The sequence below is a fragment of the Rhinolophus sinicus genome, chromosome 2, assembly GCF_057876585.1.
Source record: "Rhinolophus sinicus isolate RSI-liver-muscle chromosome 2, RSI-T2T, whole genome shotgun sequence".
NCBI classification, from domain to species: Eukaryota; Metazoa; Chordata; class Mammalia; order Chiroptera; family Rhinolophidae; genus Rhinolophus; species Rhinolophus sinicus.
The window spans coordinates 145,319,177-145,346,231 of NC_142502.1; the positions used below are offsets into that span (position 1 = coordinate 145,319,177).

At 36.5% G+C, this 27,055-nt stretch overlaps 1 protein-coding gene across 3 annotated transcripts in view; it reads left to right on the plus strand.

The window, feature by feature from the left end:
* Positions 1-662: 662 nt before the first annotated feature.
* PELI1 (pellino E3 ubiquitin protein ligase 1) overlaps positions 663-27,055 on the plus strand; it is a 50,730-nt gene continuing 24,337 nt past the window's right edge. The window contains exons 1-3 of one of the 3 annotated variants that reach the window (XM_074332059.2): positions 667-802; positions 1,704-1,761; positions 2,284-2,354. The gene's annotated coding sequence lies outside the window, so the exon portion shown is untranslated. Of the gene's footprint in view, positions 803-1,703; positions 1,762-2,283; positions 2,355-27,055 lie in introns of all 3 variants that reach the window. The other 2 variants (XM_019717955.3, XM_019717948.3) reach the window with 2 other exon arrangements.

Consider the following 27,055-nt stretch of genomic DNA (forward strand, 5'->3'; position numbering starts at 1 on the left):
AGTTTTCGCTTGAAGGAGGGGAAGGAAATGAGTATTTGCGATTCAGGATTTGTGGGATAAAATTAAACAGCAAAGAAGACCGAAATATCAGGAGGAAGTCAGATTTCACTAAGCACTTGTGAGTGGTAAGGCTAGAAGTTGGGGGTGGAGCGAAGTAGGAAAGACTAGCTAAGGGCGGGATCCCTAATACAAGCACCATAATACAAGAAGGGCCTTGTTCAGTCAGCAGCAGCACTAAACACGTTCTCTTCTTAGTGTCAGTGACCATAGTAACTGTGGGGGCCGAGCCTCTCCCCGAGCATGCGCAGTGCAGGACGCGTCCTCAACAATGTATCCCTTTTTTCTTCAGTGGGAAAACTACAACTCCCAAAAGACCATTCGGCGCCGCGGAACCGCCTCCCGCTGTGGTTCTGCCCCGTCTCCTCCCTCCGGCCCCGCCCTCTTGCTAGTCCCCTCCTCTCCCTCCGAGTGTGTGTCAGTGACCCAGAGGCGGTGTGAGGCGGAGGGACCGTCGGGGGGCGCCGCCGCCGCCGCCTCCTCCAGCAGCACCAGCCTTGCCGCGCGCTCGGATTTGCGTCGAGCCCTCCGGGAGCGCACCACAAAGCGGGCCCCAAGCCTCTCCCTCCGCCCGCAGCTCCTCCGCGATCGGCTCCGCGGCCAACTTCCCCTTGCCGGGCTTGGTCGGCTGGCGAGGAAGACGAAACGCCGCGCTGTCTGCTCGCGCTCTCCACACACGCACACTTCACCCCCTCGCTCCGGGTCCCGGAGTCGTGCTGGGATTCCGGCCACCAGCAATTGTCCGGTGAGTGTCCGCGGCTCGCCGCGGGAGGGGTCGCGGTGGGATCGGTGAGGAGTGCGGGCCAGGCGGGCGCGCAACTTCCTCGGCGGCTTCCCGGGGCGACGGGCGGGCTCTTTCGGCCGGCCTGCGCGCCCCCGCGCCGGAGGCGGCCGGGAGCCGAGTTTGCGGCGCCTGCATCCCGCGCCCTCGCTGGAGGAAGCGCCTTTGTCAGGAGCCGGCCCGGCGCGCCCTCCCCCTCGGTCTGGGAGCGGGGCGAGCGGCCGCCAAGTCCGAGCCCAGCACCCCGCGTCGGCCGCCTGCTGCAGATGGGGAGCTCCGCAGAAGCGGGGAGAAAGAGAGAAATGAAAGAAACAAAGCGGGCGGTGGGCTTTTCTTTTGTTTGTGCGAATCTGGTAACTTCTTTCTCTTTCCTTACATAACGCAGACTCCGAAGTTAATCATTCTTTTTGTTATGATTATTGTCATCTCTGAGTGTCTCTCGCGTTTCCTTTCATCTTTGGATCTTAGAGCATTTTAAAACACTAATTAGTTACACCTCCGGGCCCCCTACAAAACAAGTTAATACACCCGTTTCCGTAAGTGGGTAAACTGAAGCCCGGAAGAGCTCTCTAATTGATGGATACGCTTGATCTTCCAATCGCGCCCGGTATCTGAGGACCTGAAAGCGTTTATGAGTAGGAACTTGTTCTCCAATGCCCCGTGGAAAAGTTAAAGATGCTCATTTTACTTATAGGTTAACTTAAGTCTAAAAGAAGTCTGGGTAATTGTTAGGTAGTTCAGACAATCACTCTTTTACATAGTGTTTGAATCTTAGAACCTCAGAGGACTTTAAAAAGGCTCCGAGTGGGGAAAATACTGTAAATCACAAACATCTCACCATCTACTTTTATTTTCGTATGTGCAGGTCTCTTACAAGGCAGAAGAGTAATGATCGGGAAGTGGGAGGACAGAGATTTTTAAATGTAGGTTTAACAGATTTTAATCACTACACACAAGAAAACGTGTCTTGGTTTTAACAGCACCAATAACCTTACCATCGTTTAATCATCAAACAGTATACCAACAAATAATTAAGTCAGCAGTTATCCATAGGTGCTAGTTGTGCTAAGGACTGAAGTTTTAACTGTGTGAAAAGGTCATTTATTTGTTTTGGTCCAAAGGCTGTGTATTTACTCTGCAAAATGTTATTTTGTTTTCATAGCAGCTGATCTTTTGTTTTAGAACTGGCTTTGTCTTTTTCTACATTGAGTATGTATTTTATGATTGAGGGGAAACGTAAGATTTTTTAAATTTAGTTTGCATAGTACTGTGAGTTAAAATTTTTGAATTGTAAAGAATGTTCAGTTTCTACAGTTGTTTAAGCTTATGATATTTTCTTTATATCAGAAAATATTTTCTCAGTGATCAGATTTACAGCTTTCAAAACATTGTCCTTGTACAAATACAGCATATGAATTCCTTATGTTTTTTATTTATACCAACAGCCTCTTCTGAAGGAAAATACTTGACTCTGAGGACAAGTTGGTTTATTTTGGTAGTTGAACCAAACTGAAAGGTACCAAAAATTTAAATCAAGCATCTTTTCTACTAGTTATTTCCTGAGGTAAATAATAATGGGAATTGTAGTAACAGTGTATACTTTCACTTATCCTAAATTCTTTTGAATTTAATTTTGTATTACATAGTTGCCCCCAGGTTTTAGATTCTGATGGTTACATCAGAAAAGGAAAGTGAGACATCTGTTATTTTGATATTTTCAGCCCCCACCCACCGGTAGTCCTCTAACCCATTCCTTTTCTGTAGTATGTTAAAAGAGATCTTGAGTTTAAAACAGAAAATAGAGCAGTTAAATGTATGGAAAGTTGCATGTAGTGAAGTAGTTTTAATACTTCATCTAATAAATTTATGACTTTTAAAGAGAAAACTCACCTAGGTTTTTATTAGTGTTATAGAAGTGCTCTAATGTAATAATAGTAGTATTTGTTGATTTGAATAAAAGTGAGCTGTAAATTGTATCTTCGTGGCAGGTTTGGGCAGGGGAGGGGGAAGGAATGTGGCATCTGTGCCCTTATTAAAATTGTCATATAAGTTATCTTATGGTTGGTTATGTTGAACTTTTTCTGTAGCATTTACAAACCAAATTTGTCAGAGGCATTTTACTTTAAGGAAGCTACTAACAATATCTTTGCTCAATCATAAGTCCAAAGGCAGATGTTAGTATTGGCCTGTGAAAGCTGGTATTGTAAGTTCCCTGATTTCTTTGGGACCCCTTAAAGGAAATGACTGAAAAGTACAGTGCAAGGAACTGGGTCTCTAGTACTGCTAAATGGTACAGAGGCAAGTTTCGAGGGGAAGCCTAAGTATGTTTCCATTTGACTTTGTTTCATGTTCCTTTCAGGCTGTCAAAATGTCACTTGTATATTAAGAGTTCTGTCATTTCAGGATATACCTTGTGGTTGTCCAGTAGGTCATATGATAAAGACTACAGGAGTCCTACTCTGAACAACTGTTTTCAGACAGAAGCTTCTATAGCTGAGAAAGATTTTAAGCTAAAAGACTTAGAACTGAAAACTATTTTTCTAACATTCTCACATACATCTTACATAGCACATCAATATGGACCTATCTTAGTATTTATTAAATCAGAAAGGCTTATATGAATTATTTTATTTCATACATTTTAACTATATATACTAAAACTTCATAATAACAAGTATGTGGTGGCACTGAGATGGTTCTAGGAGATTCTTTGGAAAAATTGTGTTTTTCCAAAAGTTGCATGTGTGTCTTTTTTTTTTGAGGGGAATGAAACAAATTAAGAGCCAGTAGAAAGAAGAAAGAAAATCAACAGAATGAAGGAAACCCAATGAAGATGTTTTTAAAGAGTACAGTATTAAAGAGTCCTGGCAACATTATATAAAGGACAAAATTCTAGCTAAAGTCTATAAACAGTGAATTCCACTTAGCACTTTCTGTTTATAGATTTCTAGCCATCTTTTCCAGATTCCCTCTAAATAGATCACACAGGAAAAGTAAACAGAAATCATTCTTTCTAGGGATTTGGGTTGTTGGAGGGTTTTTGTGTGTGTGTGTGTGTTTTTCTTTTCTTTTTCTTTTTTTTTTTTTTTTCACATCTGGTAGTGGCAGTTTAGTGTTGTTTTTCTTTGTTTAAGTTTGACCTCTGCCAGAGAAAATTTTCCTCAGACTAATGTGTGAGAACCTCAAAACAAGAAATATTGGTCACTGAAAGAACTAGATATAATTTCAAGTTATACCACTAGCTTTTTTTTTGTTATCTTGAAAGACCACTTCTAATCATTTTTCCTTCCAAAGGTTAAAAGTAATTGCCTAATATATTACACGTAATAGGTCCTACATAATTTTTGTTAATTGCTGAATGAATTTGCAAGTAATAGACAGCACAAGATTTCTTGAGTGAATGTCAGGGAATTTCTGATTTTTTTTCTTTTTAAATAGAAATAAGTAATGGAAACATGAACATCTGATTGGAGCCTTTCAATTAGCATAGCTTCCTTTATTTGGAGGAAAAGAGCTTCATCAGGTAGTTTAAGAGAAATGAATTGTAAATGAGTCTAAGAAGACCTGATTATTTTTTCAGAATATTGTACAAGATGTTTTAGTTTAGTTTTTACTTTTTTGCCACAGTAAACTCTGTTTCAGAGAAATAGAGTTCTACACAGTAGTCCTTGTATCACCCCTGTAGTACTTTTTATACACCTCAAAACACCACTTACAGAATAATAGAATATGTTGCTGGGGCTTATAAATGGAAAGATCCTGACATTGTCCTCCCCCAGTTAATCTTGACCATTAAAGTTTTTTTTTTTTAAGTTTTTAATTCAATATACATATAATTTACTTTTCAAAAAAATTATTGCTGATTTTTATTTTATAATGAGTCTCTTGGGATGCTGCAATTCTAAAAATATGTAGTACTGCCCAGTTTCCCACCATCTTCTTCAGTTTCTTTTTCTATATTTTTTTGGCTGCAATTTGCTTTTCCCCCTAAATTGTAAAATAAGCTAAGAAATGTTTAAACATACTTGACAAGAAAGACAGTCAGTAATTTATTATGCTAAACTTCAGCTCAGTTTCAACATACACTGTGTACTGAATCTGTTTTGGAGATAGAAGTGCACTTATTTTGAAGGGGGCTAATGCAGGGATAACAAATTTCACCTTGGGTACCAAATCTGATTGCTTTCGCGGTGGTTGCCTGGACTGTTATGTTCAGAAAATTGGGAGTCCTAGGTCAGACTCAGCAAGAAAGAGTGCTGTGATTAGCAATTTCTGCTGTTGGGTGGGCAGTGGTCTTTTGGCATGAATGCCAGATATTCATTCAGTAAGTATTTATTGGATTCCTTTTACATATCAGGCACTGGTCTAGATGCTGATACCACACAGACAAAAATTTCTGCTTTATGGTGTTTACATTTAACAAGACATAGTCAATAGATAAGTAAGTAAAATATTTCATATTTTAAGGACAAATTACCTGGCTTGTTCAAGAAATAAATAGCTGGAAAAGAGAGGGAGCGGGAACTATCAGATTAAAAGAAACTTAAGAGGTATACCCACTAAATGTAATATGGACCTTAGATAGATCCTGCTTTGAGCAAACTGATTATAAAAGACATTTATGAAAACTTGGGGGGAAATTAGGACATTGACTTGATATTTGATGAAAAGGAATTGTTAATTTTTTTAGGTGTGATAATGGTTTTTAAACAGTCCTGACCTTTTAGAGATATAATGTATTTATGAATTAAATTATGATATTAGGATTTTCGATTTAAAATAATTTGGAGGGGAAAGGAGAATAGATGAAACAAGATTGGTTATATTGAAAATTGTTGAAGGTAGATAGATGATGGCTACATGAGATTTCTTATATTCTCTGTACTTTATGTTTGAAAATTTCCATAATGAACAGTTTACACATAGACACACACATGAAAATAGAAAAGGGGAAGAGAGAATATGTGGGATGTGAGTATAGGATGGGAGGAGGATGCATAAATGACCTTACTGAGAAAGTAGTAGATATTTGAGTAAAGACCTGAAGGAGGTGAGGGGTAAGCCTTGCAGGTAATCTTGGCAAGACGTTCCAGTCAGAGGGAACAGCAAATACAATGGCCCTGAGACAGGAGCTTGACTAGAATGCAAGAAATTACAAGACCCGTGTGGCGGGTTCAAGTGAGAGAGTGTAGTGGGAGATTACGTCAGAAAGATAAAGGGAGGGGAGAGGAGACCAGGTTGCATAGGGTCTCGTTGTCCATCCTTTCTTTAAAGTAAGGGTATTTATTTTATATACTTATCTAAAATAAGTCTACTTTAGTCACCCTGGAAGCTATATACTTATTTCAACAATAATAACATTACTCGAAGTATTTTTGGAACTTTTTAAATTGCCTTCTAAGCCAATTTAAGAGCCACACATGAAAATACTGTATTTTGCCATGTATAATGTGCACTGTTTTGCCCAAATTTGTGAGGGAAAAGTAAGGATGGGCATTATACATGGGTAGTACTAATTCCGTATCTATATAAATGTTTTTAATTCTTTTATTTATGCTTACGAGTTGAAAGTGTAACTCGAGAAATCAGTAACGGTATCCGCATGCAAAAATAATACCCTGGAATATGATAATCAGTTTTGTTGAATTTATAAAGAACTTTCAAAGACGAAGAGTTCTTGGACTTCTTTGATGTGTAAATATCATAAATTTGTTACTGGTACATAAAATTTCTTGTACCATAATATGCTAAAAAATAAATGCTAAAATTCTTTTATAACACAAAAAACAAGTACGTAAATGTAAACAAATAAAAATTTGAATTAAAATGAAAGATTTTTTTTCTTTGAAAGCTTGGGCCAAAATTGTGGGTGTGCCATTATACATGGAAGCGGATTATACATTGTAAAATACCATGTAAAGGGTGCCAAAAAATGTATACACATTTTAAGAAAGAAAAAAACTATTGAAATTGTAATACTCAATATATACCGATAACAAAAGATGAATACAAGTCATGTGTATACATTATTTTGGCACTGAACCCCCGTATATATACTTTATATTTGCTCCTTGTTTTTAAAGAAAATGAGGGTATTAGCCGGATGATAATATTTTATTTATCAGATAATGCTCAGAAAGGATTTGACAGAAAATAGGAAATAACTTCAAGCTACTTCTAAAAATCAGATCCACTTTGAAAAGGCAGTTACTGTTTCTAAAAATCCAATTTACCCATAAACTAAACAGGAGTTTTAATAATGTTCTGGACAATTGTAGCACCATTTAGAATAAGAGTATTAACCTCTGAAAGTTATTATGGAAGATACTATACTTATTTGGATATTTTAAGTTCTCTCTGATGCCTTAAAACACAAGATGCATTAAAACACATACACAACAAGACCATGTACATTTCTTAATACTTAAGTACTCTAAACAGTCATGCAGATAAGTTTCATTTGTGTCATGCATTCAGGACTGACGAGATGGCATTTATAATGTAATGAAATTGTATAGCTTTTGTGTTGCTATGTCATACACTGTGGAACTGAAAAACTAGCACACCTTTAGCTAGATAAATCTGGCTTTCAAGTCATCATGTATTCATATGCTTCAATTCTCAGGTAAATAGTTGTTTCAGGAACATGCTGATTTCCCATAAAGAACTTTTGAAATCTTTAATTTAATAATAAAATCTTTAATTTAATAATTTAATAATAAAATTATAGAAAAATTGGATCTCATCCTCCAAATGTTTGAAAGCCCCACCCCATCCTCCCAAAAAACCTTCCGTAAACTTCAGATTTTTAAAAATCTCCCACTCACAGGACAATATACATGTAGAGATGGCTAGCTTTGAATGATTTTTTTTTAAATAGGCGTCATTTCTTATAGGAATAAGTTTTCTAACCTGAGAAACTAAATTTATTTCAGTGATTTTTACTGATAACATTGAATAAAGAAAGCCATTCTTTTTCTAGTTAATTATGCATAATGGGTAGACACAATGTTTTCTTTTGTATTTTTAACCAGTAATATGTAGAATTTAATGAAATGAAGTGGAATTTGTGAACTTTTATTATACAGTAAATTGCATAGTGACACTAAGAATACAGATATATATAACTGTATAAGGAGTACTTTAGCAAAGCTTCCTATTTTAAACATTTTTTCAGAAAGTTGTTAGGAATCTAGTTCTTTAATTCACTCAGAGTTTTCTTCCCATTGGTGTACATATATGTATATATGTATATAGACAAGTAGCCACACCCTTTCTTCATATACTCCACATATTATCAGGATTAAGCTGTTAGGCTGGATTACTTTGTGTTTTAAGTGCTAATGAACACAGAGCTCATGTTTAATCCTGGGCTTTCCATTAACTCTGAAAGTCTAACAGGCTATTTTTGATTCATCTGTAAAATAAAAATGGCAGTAGTTTTTCATGAAGGACTGAAATTGTATGATGGTGACCATACTGAGATGTGGCTCATTTTAGAAATAGCTTTCAGTCTGTTGGTTTGGTGGTAGGATTATGAATCTGGTTTTCATTTCCATGTTTGTGAATAATAAATAACTTAGGATGGAGGAGGTAGAGAAAGAGGGGTAGGGAGGGAGTAAGAAGGAAGCAAAGAAAAAATTGGCTCTCAAAATAGTAAACGTGACTATTGATAATTCTTGTAACTTGGATCTAAGAGTGTCCATGACCTAATGAGCTAAGATGCAAACTTATAAAACAAGTAGAGAATTGTAATAATAATACAGCTTCCATTTCAACAAAAAAGAAGTTGCTTTGCAAAAGAAGCATTTTATACTTCATGTTGACTTAAACATTATAACCACTATGAAGCATATACTTAATTTTGGAATTAATAATGGTGAGTAACAATAATTAAGAATTATTTAAAAATACAGTTTATTACTTAAGCTCTATAGATTTTTGCAGCATCAGGTTCCAGGTTATTCTTCTCAGTTTATGCATTGCAAGATACTTCTATTCCACATCCCCGGCTCTCTCAGTTCTTCTCTCTCACATCTCTCTTCATCACCCCGCCACTAGCTCTGTTTATCTTCCTTTGCCAGCTTACTCGTAGTAGTGCCCATTGCTTTTACACGGTATTTTCTACGTTTGTCTGCCATTTTGTATACTTATAATGTAAGCTTGGAATGAATTAAGGGCCTTAAAGAAGTCACGTATAATGGGCAAGTGTAATACTTTTCCTATTTGTGTCATACCTACGAAGCTGCTTTTTCTCTTTTCTTGCCCTTGTTATTGGTGTGTGTTCCGATGGAGAGATGGTGTATTCCATCCAGCTAGACACTAAGAGATAACTATGTGACCTATAGGATGCAATACTTTTTGAACTGAGTAATGTTGGAAACAGTAATCAACTCATTGATTTGAAATCTTCATGAGTTAATCCTGCATCTATCCAGAACCTATACCTAAACTAACAAAATTTGATAGTGGAATTAACAGCATAGTGGAATTTCAAAAGCTGTTTTCAGCTGTTGGTATATGTTGTATTTTCCAAAAGTGTCAAATAAATAGGGTCTTAATCATCCCGGTAGTATTAGGTTAATTGTAAATGGCCTTAGGGGAAAGCTGCCTGGACATCTGTTGAGTTTCGTTTTGTTGTCTAGAGGACAGGATAACAAGATCAGTAATGTGGTGAAGTTTATAACTTCTCCTTCCTTCCATGAAATGAATTACAAGGTGATTGGCCCTGATACTTTGCTAGTTGGTAGATGCTCATTGCAGTGTTCAACACGGTTGCCTTAATCTTTAGAAGCATAATTCAGTTTAATTTTATTCTAACAGTCAGTGAAAGCAGTTGGAAGTGCTTTGTTGGTTCTTCAGAAGCTAAGTATTGTGTTCCTGGTTCTAGGCAGATACTGTCTATAGTACCTTATGTTCCTCAGGTTATAGTTACCTTATGTTACACCATATCTAATGAACTGCATGTACTGGAAACACTAAAAGCCGATTTCCTTTCATTTTAGCCTACAGTAAACACAATGGATTTTTCTTCGAATTGTTTCTCTCTACCATACTTTAAATTTACCAAAGGACCAAAACATCCAAATTACAAGGCTAGTTAACTTTATCACTCATGAGCAAATGTGTTTGTTAGATGTGTGTCTTTTGACTTACTGGCTGCTTCTAATTAAAAACCACAGTGCTGTAGACAGACTTCATGTCTCTGAAAGCTTTTTAAATTTATGTATTGCTTTACTGTAGTTTTTATTTAAAATGGGATGATTCCGTTTCTGAACTAGTCCTATCAGTTCACCAAAGAAGCACTGAACTGTGAGGTGGGCTCTTACACTGTTCAGCGCAGAACAGACCTGTGTCTTCAGGGATCCCAGACCTTTGCTTCAATTCATCACTGACACTTATTCAACACAAAGAAAATCACAATTTGCTGAAGCTTCTTTGTTGTGTCTCTTTTAGAAATGGCATGCCAATTTGTTTGCATATACCGTGTTTCCCTGAAAATAAGACTGGGTCTTATTAATTTTTGCTCCAAAAGACGCATTAGGGCTTATGTTCAGGGGATGTCCTCCTGAAAAATCATGCTAGGGCTTCTTTTCCAGTTTGGTCTTATTTTCGGGGGAAACACAGTAGTTCAGCTCTTATAGACCAGCCTTAAGGCTTTCTTTCACCAGAATTGCCTCCTGAAGCTATCTTTAAAATGGCGTCCAAAAAGGATTTGCTAGGTTTCAGAACTGAGTAGGCTGTTAATGATTCAATATGCCCCCTCACTCTCCTCCCACGTTTTAAATTGAAAGCTCCTTTATAGGATCTAGGTGCCCTGAGTCATGGCTAAACTCTAAAGAATTGTCACATGGAAAAACTCACCATGAAGTAAAATTGTCAGAAAACAATCTGAGTCAGAGATCATTCATTGATCATAATGATACAACCTAGAGGTTGTGGGCTTCATTTAAATCTTTGAATGTACTTACAGGAACATGCAAGTCTTTATTATAGGACTTGTAAATGCTGAGGACTTGTTTATCCCCAGTTAAATTTTGGTTTGATTTTTATTAACTATTACATGAAAAGGATTTTATTTTATTTCATTTTTATGAAATAAATGTATCAGAGAGGAGAAGCAGTATGATTCAGGATAAAAACCACTGTACCAGAAGTCAGAGACCTAGAGTTCTAAGCACATTTATTTGGCAAGTGCCTCATATATTTCTAACCTCTCTGGGCTGTAGTTTCCTTATCTTTACAAGGTCAGCAACTCTATAATAGCCCTCTTTGGAACCAATTCGTGTCAGATATAGCTAATAGCTGACCCCAAACTAGCTTCAGACTCTTTTTTGGTACAACGTGGTCAGCAGCTATATGGTTGGCATTCTGGATGAAATCTGTCTGTCATCTCACTCTTCCAGCTCCATGATTCCATGACTTTAAATGAATTGACTATAGAAAGTGTCTTTCTTGTTTCTCCCTCTTTACTGTCTCTTCACATTGAGCATTCAGGGTTGAAACTTGCTGTGTGAATTGAAGAATCCTTTGTAATCAGGGGTAGCATATGTACATTTCATGTAGAACTATAGACTGAATGTTTGTGTAGCCCTGCCCCCAAATTCATATGTTGAAACCTAACCCCCAATATGATGGTATTTGGAGGTAAAGGACCTTTGGGGGGTGATTAGTGACCTTATAAAGGACCCCAGAGAGATCCCTTGCTCCTTTTGTCATATAAGGACACAGCAGCTAAAAGGTAGTCATCAGTGAACCAGGAAGTGGTCCTTTGGCTGACACCAGATCTGTCAGTGCCTTGATTTTGGACTTCCCAGTCTCCAGAACTGTGAGAAATAAATCTCTGTTGTTTCTAGGCCATCCATTCTATGGCATTCTGTTATAGCAGCCTGAACGGACGACGGCATGTTGTGATGTTAAAAACAAATGATTGGGCAGAATTCATGGGGGCACTTAAAACCCCAGATGGAGTGGAAACAAATCAAAATGGCCAATGAAAACTGGATTTAAACTCAGTTCAACTCCTGAATGTTTCTATGGCAAAAACCTCAGGTTAGAGAAGTTCAAAGTGATGTTGGGTCTGTTTGGAGTTCACATAATGAAACATAATGAGGACGCGACTGAGCCAAGAAGCCTGAGTTCTGTCTCGCACACTGTTTTCTAACCTGGTTAGTGTCTTCGTCCATGTAATAGTATCAGACCAGTGCTTCTCAAACATTAATGTATTACCTGGGGTTCGTATTAAGGTGCATTTTGCTGCAGTAAGTCTGGGTGGGCCTTGAGAGTCTACATTTTTAACTAGCTCCCAGGGGTGCTACTGCCGTGTGCCACGGACCCCACTTTGTAAAAGTACATGACAGTCTGAGGCTCGCTCTGGGCTTAGACGGTCTTTAAGTTATAACTCCACTTCTTTCTCTTCAACTCTTACATCGTTTCATTAAACTTGTACTTTTTGCAGCTTCTTGTTCCTAGACTCATTCCCTATATTCTTAGTCTGAAAGCTCCTTTAGATTTGCTGTTTTTCCCTTTTCCAGAACCAACTTCATAGGTGATCGTTCAAGTTGGAGGTAAGGTAGTATAATAAAAAGAGGTTTTGATTTAAAAAAAAAAAAAAAAACATTCAAATCCCTCCCCCACTGATTAACAGCTTTATTTCCCTTTGGCGTTGACTCAGTTTACTTAGCCTCTCAAACTTCTGAATACCTTCCTAGTAGGGTTCTTGAAAGAAAAAAGAAAATAATATATAAAGCCCGCAGCACAGTATCAAGCATAAAGTAGGTGCTCAAAAATTGGAAGTTATTTTTATTTTCCTTATTGGCACCCTGGAGACAGGGAAAGATCTGTCTCCAGCCCAGGACCTGCCTCCTATGTTTCACGTTTAAAATTTCAGCTGCTTAGACTAAAATTCTTCAAACTTAGCACGGTCAAAAAGACCTTACTTTGCTTTTCTCTCCTTATCTGTTCTGCCTCCTTCAGTCCTGTTGGAAGTTAATATTTCACTCTCTACGTGCCCAAGTCATGAACCTGTTGGTTCTGCCTTGGTTTCGTTTCTCAAGTACTGCTTCTACCATCTTAGATAAGGTAAACTCTTCCTAATCTTTCATCTGGGCTGTTTTTGTGTGTGTGTGTTTTAATCTGATCTTGCTGGTACTAGTCTCCTCACGCTTCTCACATCTTCCTCCTCTCACACATCCTCCATACTGCTTTCAACATTATTTCCTAAAAATTCTTAAAAAACAAAACAATTATTTCTTGAATGCCCAATATGTAGAAGACACTGTGCAGGCATTGAGTATACGCTGAGAGAACACAAGGAGACAGTTTCTTTCTAATGAAAACAGACTAGGGAGGGAGACATATTAAAAACAAATCAATCAGAACGAGGTGCTGTGAGAGAGAATAATAGGATTATATTAGGTGGTCAGAGAAAAAGTTCTTAACACTTGAATATTTCAGTGACTTTCAAGAATGAGAAGGGGACAGCTGGGCAAAGAGCAGGACAGTGTTGCTCCAGGCTCGGGGCACAGCGCGAGATGGGGAAGCTGAGTGTGTTTCGGAGTGAAATGATAGGATGCGGTGACGGACAGGCTCTGAAAGACGAGGCGCAGGCGGGATTAAGGACTTCTGGGTTTCTGGTACGAGCAATCACTGGGTTCCTAGTGGTGCCATGTACTGAAACAGGTTCGGGGTAGAATAGGTTGGAGCAGAGGGTGGAATTACAAGTTTTGTTTGTCAAGTTTGAGACTACGAAAAAAATAAACATAGTTTTGTCAGTCCTTTCTCTGGTTCCCCATTTCCTATAAAATCTGTTCCAAATTCTATCTTGGCTTATAAAGTTCTTAAATAGTTGGAGTTTTGACCCTAACTTACCTCTCTAGCTTCTCCCTCAGCTTCCCTTCGTTACTGTGCTTAAGCCATAATGAAATTTCTACTGTTCTCAAAACAGTTTTGAAACTTGGCATATGTTATTCCCATTGCCTGGAATAAATGTCTCCGGCTGAGGCCTTTTTATCCTACAAAGCCCATTGTGAATATTATTCTATAGAATCTTCACCAGGTTTAGGTTAGGGTCTCAGGCCTTTTTATTGTCATTTAGTTAACATTTGCTTAATACCTCTGTTACAGCATTTATCACATTGTATTAGAATTTCTTTTTTAATATATCTGGGCACATTTCACTAAACCATGAGCTATGTGGCTTCAGAGATCTAAGCTTATTGTTTTGTGTTCTGAGGATCTAGCGTACAGGGTACATAGGAGCTACTCAAAAAATGAATGTGTGGCTGTTGTTTGTCCATATGCTGTCTAACCCCACTTCCCTGAACTGGGATGAGTGTTCTTTGCTTCCTTGGGGCCCAGTACTGCTTTTGCCATATTACAGTGGCAATAAATTGTCCTACATAAGTTTCATAAGGACAGGAACTGAATATGGTTTTCTTTGTTTTTCCTTTGCCTAATCTAGTGTTTAACTTGCAATCAGGAGAATGTCATTAGACCACCGTTTCATTTTGGAATACCTCACCAATAGTGCATGGGCAATATGGGGGCTGGAGATTGGAGATGGTAGGAAGGCAGATCTAGAATAATTATCTCAACATATCTCAAATGCTTGCTTGCTATTCTTGATAAAAAGATATATACGTATGCGCAAAAGAAAATATTTATGTTTATAGTAAGATAATTATTTCTTTGAAATGGCTGTGAAGATCACTTACCTTGCGCTACTAGTGAGGTATTCCATTATGGTAGGCCAGGATGAAGCCATGGTCTAATGGTAGACATTTTTCTGATTGCAAGTTAAGCACCATATTAGGCACAGGAAAACAAAGAAAAGCAATATTCAGTTCCTGTCCTCAGGAAACTTGTGTAGGACAATGTAATGCCACTGTAATATGGTAAAAATAGTATCACTTATTATCCCCATATTGTGAAATCCAGTGACACTTTTTCAGTATTCATCTTACCTGACCTCTCAGCAGCATTTGACATTGTTGACCACATTGTTTCTGACTTTTTTGAAACATTCGTCTTCACTTCTAGGATACCATCCACCATACGCCAGCACCTTGATGCTGTTACTTTTTTATTTCAGGTGATGCTGCTGCTTTTTCAGATCACTAAATTTTTGAATTCATCAAGTCTTAGTCTTAGGCTCTCTTCTCTTACTCTATACACTTCCCCTAGGTAATTTCATCTGTAGGTTGAAGATTTCCAGGTTTATGTTTCCTGTACGTGTAAATGTTTCCAGATTTTCCCATAGATGTCTCAAAGGTGTACCTCAAATTCCCATCTCAAGATCAACCTCACAATAGCCTCTAGAGTACCAGACTACAAAAGTTTTTGAAGAGTGATCTATTACCCTTCATAAAAATTAATTACCAGCATTATCCCGCTCTCTAAAAAAATTCTGTTTAGCAGGAAATCGTTTCCATACTAAATAATCATTTCTAAATAATCGATAATATAAATAAATATTCAAATAAATAGAAATTGATTACCAGAAGAAATGTAACGGTTAATCTTTATTGAGCTACTATTATGTGCTAGGCCCTTTGTTTAATTCTCATAACACCCCTTTGAGGTAGGTTATCTTATATTATTGAAGGGTAATAGACTGTAGTGATTATAAATATAGACTCTTAATCAAGACTTCTCAGGTTCCCATTTGAGATAGCTGTGTGACCTCCGGTAATTTCTCTAATCGGCCTCAGTTTCTTCATCTGTAAAGCAGAGATGGTAATATTATTTATCTCCTAAGAACATTATTAGGAGTTAAAGAATTAATATATAAAGATCTTTGTAAAATGCCTGACACTCATTATGATAAACACTGCATCCATGTTACTACTATTACCTTAGATTTATAGGTGAGGAAACTGAACCTTAGTGAAATTGGTCCAACTCTCACAGCTATTAAATGACAGTGCCAGGTGACAAATAGTCTGACACCAGAACTCTCTTAACCACTGGGTTACTTGATTTCAACTAATAATAATTTATTTCATCCTCGTGTACGCAGACTCCATGTTAATGGACTCATTGTGATCATAAGAGCGTTGTAATCGATGTCAGCTCTCAACACCTGGCGTTTAAAATGTAGAAGAGCTCACTTCGGTATGATCTGATAAGCACCAGAATACACATCTTACTTCTATTTTATTCTATGTGCATTGTTTGTTTTTCTTTCTTATTAGCAGTTAAGTCACCAAAATCCCTGAAAAGTGGAAGTACTATACTACTTTTATAGTACTCTTAAGTATCTTTAGTTATTGTGATTTACATACTCTGTTAAGTCTTTTTCCAAACATTTTCAGAATGACTTGGGGGTCCAGTAACATGTTACATCCACATAGAGTGCTTAAAATCAATAATTTTTGATATGTAACTATGACCTCTTTTGAAATTACATAGTGATTTGCCTGTTTTTAAAAGTCTAAGATGTTTAAATTTCTCGTTTTCTTTTGTATTTTAATTTTATTAGCTGCCTTTTCAATAGGAACTTTGATTTTAGTATTTTGATGTCTTTGTATTAAGAGTCTGTGTATAGTTGAATCTGCTTAATTTTATAAGCTTTAGTCTCTCTCATTTAAGCCTTTAGTTAAAAAAGCACATCTTGTTACTATTTATTATAGCTTCTATGGATGATTCGCTCCCCCAACTTATAATTTCTTTTTTCCATTGCTGGTTTTTTATTCTTACTCATTTGTGACCAAAAAAATCTCCTTCATATTAAGACAATATAAAGACAGAAAATATAATAAAGTCTTGTAGACTTTGAACTTAAGAGGGAGCAGTTCTTGAGGAGAGCGGACTTTGAAAAACCAGAATCATCTATGAGGAAAACCCTGTTTTTTCATGTTTTGGGAACTGAATTCTATGACCTAGTGTATTTACACTTGTGGAAACACATACGCTTAAAACAGTGTTTCTACCGGGTTTCCCCGAAAATAAGATTGGGTCTTATACCATATTGCCCCCAAAATAAGACTGGGTCTTATATTAATTTTTGCTCCAAAAGATACATTAGGGCGTATTTTCAGGGGATGTCTTTTCATGTACGACAGTCTATGTTCGAATACAGTCATGTCGTCTTCTTCTGGAACATCGTTATAACATACTAAATGAGTCTGTCTGGCTGACGATCTTAACTGGGATTATTTTTGGGGTAGGTCTTATTTTCAGGGAAACACAGTATCAGTTAAGACTCTTGATACCATAGAACTATTTATGCTTTATCATCTACCAAATTAAAGTGAAGACCCCATGAGCTCTAACTTAAACATATAAGTCCGCTCTCCTCAAGAACTTTAACATCTTCTTTTCCTTTATTATCAAGCGCTGCAAAATGAGCAAGACAAAGATTTTCCCTCGCAATTTTCAGCTTTAATAGGAAATAGCACAAGGTCATACAAAATTGTATTATAAAGTTGGAGCGAAGGATAAAAGTTTAGGGGATAAGGGAAGACTTCCTGATTAGAAAAGGCATATAAATGGGTCTTGAAACATTATCAGACTATTTTATAGGTAAGTAGTGACAATTACTACGATAATTAAAACAATTATTGTTTACTGAGCATTTATTATATATTCAGTCTCAGTTTTGTCACAGCTATGTTACTTTAAAGTTGGGGAAAAGTTGGAAAGAATTTGAATTATGGTAGATCCAAAAGACATATAAAAATCAAAAGTAATGGAGCTTATTGGGACATATCAAATGGGGAGCTTTCTATTTCAGCCACCACAGTAATTCTTAGTAGTAGAAATAAGAGCTTAGACTCTAACAAAAATTACATTGTTTCTCGGGAGGGGATAAGAACTTAATAGTATATATACATTGCCTTCAAAGGTGCTCGATTAATCTAACGTTAGAGTAATTAATTAAGTTCCTGTGACTGAGGATCAGCAATGTTAGCAATTGTAGACTGTATTCTACATCTTTTAGAATCAGCAATGGATTTATTGGTTTTTATGTAGGTATTAGTGAGTTTTACAAATACAGGTATATAGGATGGTTCATTTAAAGTGGACTGTCCAAAATACAGTGTGACTTTAAATGAGTGGTCTTAGAAATTTTATAGTCTAAATATTTACTGAAGACCATTTTCATAATCACAAAAGAAGGGAATAATATATTTTATGAGTTACTAAGAATTCGTCTATTTTAGAAAACTATTAGGAATAGCAATTAGACAAAACCTATTTGAATATGATTTTAATTGGAGTTTATTGAGACATTATTTATATGAAAAAGAGCCCAAATTAGTTTAAATAAATAAGATCTAAATTTATGAGCCTAATATTTTTTCATTGAATGTCAAAGGTATATTCAAGTGCCTACATTTATATTTCTTAATAAAAGATTGTTCTGACACTAAGTTTAAGTCATTTTCACAATTTGTTGCTGTCTAAAAATTTCCCTCGACTTCACATTTTGTTCTGAATGTCTTGATTTCTTTCCTCCACCTACACAATGTTGAAGGCAACTGAAGCAAGAGTTGCAAAGTAACACAGTGAATTTGAGAACCCTGGTTTTTTTAAAAAACAAACCTTTATTATAAGATTGCTTTTTATTGGTACCAAAAGAGAGCTTTTGGCAAGTGTTCAATAAATGTGGGAATAGCCTATTGATTTAGCTAGATGAATAGCTTTGCTATTTGTCCTGAGAGATACTTGGCTCAGTAAGCAAACTGATAGACTCTGTGGTCAAAGGTTTAAGAAAAAACAAACCACCAAACTTACAGATCCAAATATCAACAATTTTATATCTATTTCAGGGCCTCAAAGAGAGGAACAATATGTTAATTAGAATCTTATTTATTTCTATTATGAAAAATAGTCATGTTGGCCTACATAAAACCCAATGCTTTGACAAATGTTAATATGTGAAAATATTAACAGAGATCTTTGCTGAGAATTGTAAGCTGTATGAAATTCAAAGATACATATGTATAGAAATTTAAACATATTATCATATACTCTCTAATAAAACCACTAAAGGCAGGAGACATAATCAGGACAAATAAAGATAACAATAGAAGCAAATTAAGAATGAAAAAAACCCTCATAAATGTCATATTAGTTCAACTCAGTCTGACGTTGGTTAAAAAGGTAAAATTTTAGGAAATTTTGAGATCCTGTTTAAAAAAATTTATTTTTTAGTGGGACAGAAAAAAAGAGAAGTGTTGGTGGCAATTAAAATGTGTATGGTACATTTGCAAATCTGATCACTTAGTTTTAAAAGCATAGAAATGTATCGTGTGTAACTTTATTTGCTTAAAAGACTATTATATGATTAAAAATAGCAAATCTCAGAAAAATAGAAGGAAAATGTTTTTTCCTAATTTTAATAGCTCTGTTAAAATAGGAATGTTTTTCACTTAATCTTTGTATCTACAACTGCTAGCACAGTACCTGACCCATAGTAGGTACTCCATAAAATTTACTGAGCTAACCTCAATTTTTCATTTTAAGGCAGTATTATTTTTCTGTATTTTAAAACTACACTTGCCTACCCCCCTCACCCTCCCTCACACACCTTAGTATCTCAATTTTGTTACAAATAGGTTGTCAGCTTTGAGTGTGAACAAAACTGGTTATTTTTCATCTACACAATCTTAGCCTAAACTGAAATTACTCAGGCAGCTCCATTTAATAGTGTTCCTTCTTTTCAAGTATCTATAGAGTATAGAATGTAGGTTCTAAATTACATGAATTGGAAGAGCTTATTTTTAGCTGAGGTGATTGGGAAAAAGATAACGTGGAGAACCAGTTTGCAAAAAGCATCAATTCCAGTCTGGTGGTCAGTCCTAACAAATGTAGTTAGAGGAAACTGAATTCTGGACTTCCAAATGTTACTGAGGCAACACCCTAGATTTTCCAGGTTAGTTCCTGTTTCAGGTACAGTAATCCTTGGACAAGAAGGAAAAGAACTATAGTTCAGCAATATAGCAGTTGCAGTTAAGGGCTCATTGGAAATAGAGTTAGAAAAACAGTTAAAACAGCACTAAATGAATATATTTTTAACACAGCGAGGTTCTAGAAGGCATTCACTTCCAAGTCAAGCGATCTTCATCAATGTTAAAAACCTGACAGACTGAACGTTGTTTAGGAAACGTTGCTGTGATGTCATAATCTACTAAAAGTATAGTCTCCCAACAAATTTGTACAGAGTTGTGTCTCTTTGAACAGTTTTCAAATTAACTCTTACATCTAGCTCCTTATCCCTAAAGGTAATCTCATCCTTAGTCAAATTTGTCCTGGTTCTCAGTACCTGAAAAATGTGAAAACCATATTCAACATCAAACGGAGATTCCTTTTGATCAGTTTTAGCCTGGCCAGGTTTTAAGTAGTTTAATAAGCATCCCCCAGCTTTATAGACAGTTTCTTATTTCTTTTACATACTTGCCTTCCATCTCACTCAATCTTAGATGAAGAGAGAGCCACATTACTGGTCTGTCTTTCATAATCCATTCAACCTGAGCAAAAGGAAGGAAACTCATCCCGTCTGGTTCCTTCAGGGATCTGCTACCTTCCCTAAAGAGAGATCTGCCTTCCCTCTGGGAGAAATTGAACAACATACACAAATGCTGAGGGAGCCCACACCAGCCATGTGTATTTCTCAATATAGATTTTCTTATATAAATAGTAAAAAATTACCAAGATGTGAAGAGAATCAGTAACTAGAAAAAGGAGCCATGCTGCCTGTGTCTTTGGTGGCTTTCTATGGTTACATCATCCATTTTGTCTTAATGCATTTGGCATATATTTCCCTCTCCATCTTCAGATTAACTTCTCTTATATCAGTTTAACCTGTTAGGAAAGACAACTTTCTTTGAGATGACTTCCCAAGAATCCCCAATGTGAATTTTATGTGTCTACTGCAGCCTATGTTTTGAGTCAGACCATCCCAACATTCCACCCAAATTTGGCAAAATCCCATTTTACCATAATGCAATAACAAACAGACTAAAAGTTTTAATTTGACATAATACATTATTTTTATCCCAGACATTGTTGCTAGACATCTTCTGGCCCTGGTTTGATTGATTGACTTTTGCTGTGTAGAATGCTGGAAAGGACAGCTGCGTAAATTCAGATCTCAGCTTTTGCCACTTAGTGGCTAAATGACATTGAGCAAATTATTTAGCCTGATTTCCTCATCTGTCATAAGACAGTTGTAAAGTTTAACAAATCTCAAGTACTAAACTAAGTACTAAAGTTCTTAGTACTTATTACATAGTAGATAATACATATTTGTTTTCTTCTCCTTTCTGAAACCCTGCTCAAAGCTTTTGATTAACTCCAGAGTAAAATTTGATCTCTTTATCCTGGCTATATCAGGTACTTTTTTTTACCTTCCAGCTGCATCTCATTCAGTTATTAAACATTTATTTGGTGTTTGGTGATAGTCACTGCGCTTACAGAGACATGGTCCTTGATTTCCACAGACTTACTGTTTATTAATCTCCTAACCAAACCCTTCCCTCCAGGGAACCCTTTCCTGAGCACACAATATGGTTTTTTCCCCCTTGCCTTTTTTATCTTTGTGTATGTTGTTTCTAACACCTGAAATGCCTTTTCTCCACTTACCAAAATATAGTCTGTCCAGGACCCAACTCATACACCTCCTCCTATGAAACTTTCCCTGGATCCTCTTCCACCAAAGTAGTAACACTTTTCTTTGGAGTCTTACAATACCTATGGTCTTTTGCTCTAATGTGGTGCCTGTCCTATAGGGATTTTGGTTGGGCTGACTGATTTATACCCCTTTTTTTTAATAACCGTAAGTAAGCAATTGGTGGTGTAGAGAATCATATATATTGCATTCGTTTGAATACTCCAGTAGCGTCTGGCATTGTAGTGAATGCTCAGTAATATTGTTGGATTAATAATTGTATTATTAGTGACTCTAGATGCACAAAATTAAAAGTAGGGTGACTCTAGCCCTCAGTTTGAAAGTTGCTCCAATATCTAAGTTAATTAAACTGCAGGGGAAGCCCACAATTGCTGTTGTTAGAAGAAGTCATTAATAAACATTTAATGGAAAGTACTCATCTAGAATATTGGAAAAAGTGTGGCTCTTTATAATCCTGTTGTGGAGGGATATCATCATCTGGTAATCTAGAAGTATTAGTTTTTTTAACTATTCTTAGCTATTTAGCCAAATAGGGCTGTAAACTATTTCCCTTTATAATAAACTAGAAAAACCTAACTAAGTAGTGTTTTTCTGAGTTGTGCAAGCTGTACTAGGAAATTATGGAATATGGGAATCCCCAATTTATAGCCAGTCAGAAGTAAGGGTGGCCTGGACTTGGCGACTGGCATGTAAAGTGGGGCAGTCTTGTGGGAGTGAGCCATTTAACTTGTGGGAGCTGAGCTAACTCCAGGCAGTATCAGAATTGAATAAAATTGAGTTGTTGGACATCCATTTGGTGCCAAAGAATTAATGAATTGGTTGGTGTTAGAGAAAAATCCACTCAGTTGCATTCATTGAAGGTGATATAAGATGTCGGCAAAAACATAAACCAAAAATCTATGTCTACAGTTAAAGCTAGATTGAAACAAAATATGAGATTTAAAATTCCCTACCTAATTGTGAATTGTGTGATTTCTGGTACAAAAAAGCAGTGGGTTTGGGAAAGTCTTCAGCTCTGTTTATGAAAACTTACATATCTTGTGGAATGTTCAAATGATTATTCCCTCAATCTAGTTCTAGAAGAAGTAGGAGTTACAATATCTAGCATTTTTAAACTTATGCAAGTTCTAAGGTTACATAAGTTCTGATCTTTTTTCCTTCAAGAGTATTTGAATTCCAGATGTCTGCCAGTATCCAGTGATCTCAAGTTTATGGCAGGTTTTTCTTAATGTGATTAATTCCTTTTTTGTTTATTATAACAGCTTTATTGAGATATAATTTATATACCACACAGTTCACCCACTTAAGTGTATACTTCAGTGGTTTTTAGCATAATCAGAGTTGTGCAACCATCATCACAACCAGTTTTAGAACATTTTTATCACCTGAAAAAGAAACCCCGTAGCATTTAGCTATCACCATCCCACCACCTCACCCCCCACTACCCCCCCTACACACACAATCCTCCAGTCCCCACCACCCACCTCAGCCCTAGGAAACTACTAATCTGTCTGTCTCTCTCTCTCTCTCTGGATTTACCTATTCTGGACATTTCATGTAAGTGGAATCATACAATATGTAGTCCTTTGTGACTCTTTCTCTTAGCATAATGTTTTCAGAATTCATGATATTGTAGCGTGTGTCAGTACGTTATCCCTTTCTATTGCCAAATAATATCCCATTGTATAGGAATACCACATTTTATTCATTCATCAGGTGATGGACATTTGGGTTGTTTCACCACTTATTGGCTATTAGGACTAATACTGCTATCAACATTCATGCACAAATCTTTATGTGGATATACTCGTACATTTTCATTTCTCTTAGATATATACCTAGGAATGGAATTTCTGGATTGTATGATAACTTTGTTTAATCTTTTGAGGAACTGTTAGACTATTTTGCAAAGTGGCTGCACCATTTTACTTTCCTACCTCAGGATTCCAACTTTTCTACATCATTGCCAGTACTTGTCATTATCTGTCTTTTTGATTATAGCCATCGTAGGGGGTATGAAGTGGTATCTCATTGTGGTTTTGATTTTCATTTCTCTAATAGCTAATGATGTTGAGCATTTTTTCATGTTGTTATTGGCCATTTGTATATCTTCTTTGGAGAAATGTCTGTTAAAATCCATTACCAATTTTTAATTGGGTTATTTTTTTTTTAATTGCAAGAATTCTTTATACCGGGGGTACCAAAAAAATGTATACAAGTGGACATTTTGGTCAACGTTGCGCAAGCAGTAGTTCCTTGTAATCAGAAGTGTCTGGACTCTGATGGTAACCACTTCGAGCACCTCTTGTAATTGCAGAAGTCAAATGTGACTTGTACTCGTCTTTTGTCATTGGTGTATATTGAGTATTACAATTTTAATAGTTTTTTCCTTTCTTAAAATGTGTATACATTTTTTTGGCATCCTCTGTACATGTATTTAGGTATAGCTATGTCTATATCAGATATGTGACTTGCATATATTTTTTCCCATTCTGTGGGTTATCTATGGCAGTACTTTTGATACTTAAATTTCTCTGTTTTGTTTAAGAGATTCTAGGTTAGCAAAATCCACAAAGTGAAAGTGTCAGCAGCCAATTCAGGAGGCATGGCCGGTCTGGTGAGACAAAAGAAACCAATCTCCATGATACGCCTGTCATCATTTTTACTTGTCTAGTTTTCAGCTTTCTCTTTATAGGATAAAATTATAACAACACAACACAAAGAATAGAGGTAAAGGTGGATATTTAGCCATCTCATGTGATAATACACATTGTACAAGGTTTGAGTTACTTGTTGGCTGGCTGCTCTGTTTTTTAGCATTTGTGGTATCACCTCCAAAACTAATGAAACAAACTAATGTGGAAGTCAAAAGATCTGTTAGCTGGCACCACTACTTAGACCTTCGTCAAATAACTTACCCTCTCTGGATGTAGATTTTTCTTATCTATAAAATGAAGGAATTGAAAGGAAAAATGAATAAACTGAATTGGATATTCTTTAAGGTTCTTTCCAGCTTTAAAATGTGATTATTTGATACAGTAAAACCAATAATTTTTTCTTCTTCTTCCTGCCCCCAACAAGGGAGAATTATGACTTGTTGAAAAATCTTAGGCTGCAATGTACCTTTTCCTCAAAAGGATTGGAGTTAGATGGATTTGGCAAGTAAAAAACTGAGCACTTCAGTAAATACTTATTGTAGAATAGCAAATGCCATCCATGTGAGTTTGCCTTATGGGTTAGAGGAACATGACCTAAGTGTCACCAGTGAGGTGGAACTAAAGGACGAAATAATTTGCACACCTGCTGTGGGTGTGGCTAGAAGCAGAGGGACTGCTTCATTACATCCTTAGAAGTATTCAGAGATCATTGGAGAAGAAACAAGCTCTCAGGTCAGTTGTATCCAAAGGTGAAATCAAAACCTAGGCTACAACTAAAAACATAAGAAAAATTTTCTGAAAAAGCCTAGAAATTGTGAGGTAAGTGCACTTTGTTTTGTTTAGTTTGTTTTCTGGAATGATTTTTAAATGTTGCCAGGTTATTGGTAGTTTATCGTCAGTCTCTGAGCTCAACTGAGAGAATTGCCAGACGTTCAGGCATCATAGATGAAGACAGAGGAGTTTTAAGACACCTGTCTGACTTTTTAAGCAAAGCCAGATATGGAAGAAGAGTAAGAAAAAGGTCATTTAGATTCAGGTTCATTTGCCCAAGTTTGGTAAGTTTGATTCCTACCAGAAATCTACTTAAAGTTTTGTTTTTGTATTTGACTGGCCTCCATGATATTATTAATCAGACATCATTGTACATAAAGCACGTATGAAAAGCAAAAAGAAAGTTCTTACAAAAAAAAAGTGGTCAGAATTCAGATCGGGAAAGAAAAGCTTAGGAATTTAATTCTAGCCCTTCTCTCCCATGTGAATATGGGTCTTTGTCCTATTATAAAAATAGTTCATCATACTCACTTAGAAAATATAGAGGTTTTGTTTTTAATGTCTTCCTAGAGTTCTTTAAGAAAAATATATTCTCTCGGGAGATTATTTTGTATAAACACAGCTTGAAATACACAAGGAATTTTTATACTCTTAATGCTGTTTTTAATCATTAAGGTAGTTCATGACGATAGCATATGAGCACCTCAGTTGCTCTAGGAATTGAGCAAGAAATAACACTCCCACAATTAATAAGAGTCAATATGTTGGTCTAAAGAATGGCAGGTTCTCGAATTTTGTTGTGGCCTAGAGATTCAGTCACAACTACATTCTACTTAGTATGAGTATTGGACCTGTCATGTCCGGCTTCTTCAGCAATTTCATCAGCCTAGAATCACATGACAAGGCAGGCTCACCCAACAGCACAACCTTAGACTATGCCCAGATCATTTGTATAGTTATGTTTCCTGGACTGGATGTGTATCTGTCTACACTGGACAGAAACAGGATACCTGAGCAGATTTATGTCACAGTAACCTAAGCAGGCCTGCTGCTAGTAGAACAAGCAAAAGAAATATTATGCAGATTTACTGAAGAACAGCTTCAGGGGATGTGAAACAGTTGTGGAATGCCGGGAAACAATGGAAGTAAACTTGCTGCCATAAAGTAGACGGTGGTTCATTTTGTGCCAAGGCACTAGGTAAAGAGGTATTATTAGACTTAGGACCACCAAAAGTATTTTTATATAAGAAAACATCGACCCCTAGACTCAAGTTGAGTATCAGTTTTAATGGCTATGGTATACCGTGTTTCCCCAAAAAATAAGACTGGGTCTTATATTAATTTTTGCTTCATTAGGGCTTATTTTTTCATGTACAACAACAATCTACATTTATTCAAATACAGTCATGTTATCTTTTTCTGGAACATTGTCATAACGTACTAAATGCGTCCGTCTGGCTGAGATCTTAACTGGGGCTTATTTTCGGGGTAGGTCTTATTTTTGGGGAAACACGGTCTGTGGTTTGCATATGCAGTTTATTGAACAGGTATGAACTAGCATTTACTCTTGTGACTTAATTTAGCATGCTTTTAAAAATCTTAAATGTAATTGAGCACCAAGCAGGTTCGTTCACCTTTGGCTGTGTCAAGGAATAGAATAGCTCCTTGCACAGCCTTTCACTGTAAGAAAACAACACATTTCTTTTCTTAGGGGAAGGTATTGGGGAATTTGGCGTAGCAAAGGAACCCCTCAAATGAAGTTTACAAGTAGGATAGCCTAAGAGCAGCTAAGGTCAGTAAGTATGGTGCCTTCAGTACCTATTTGCTGAAGCTTATACAATCCCAACTCACCTCTGGGTACTATCATTTCTCCATCCATGTTCATGAGCACAAGATGAATCAGATTTATTTTATTTTAAAGTAAAAAGCTGGAAATAAACAGGATCAATTGAAAATGGGATTGAATTTTCACCTGTTCTTATGCCTCGGATAATGTAGTATTTTATAACAAAACCCAAAAAGTCTGATTCATTTCAGAGTGCTAAAAGGCACTCTTTCTTCACATGTGAATTGTATTCATTCGTCTGTGGTGTTTTTTTTTTAATGGAGTGTTCCTTAACAGATTGAGTATTCCACTCAATCTGTTAAAATGGG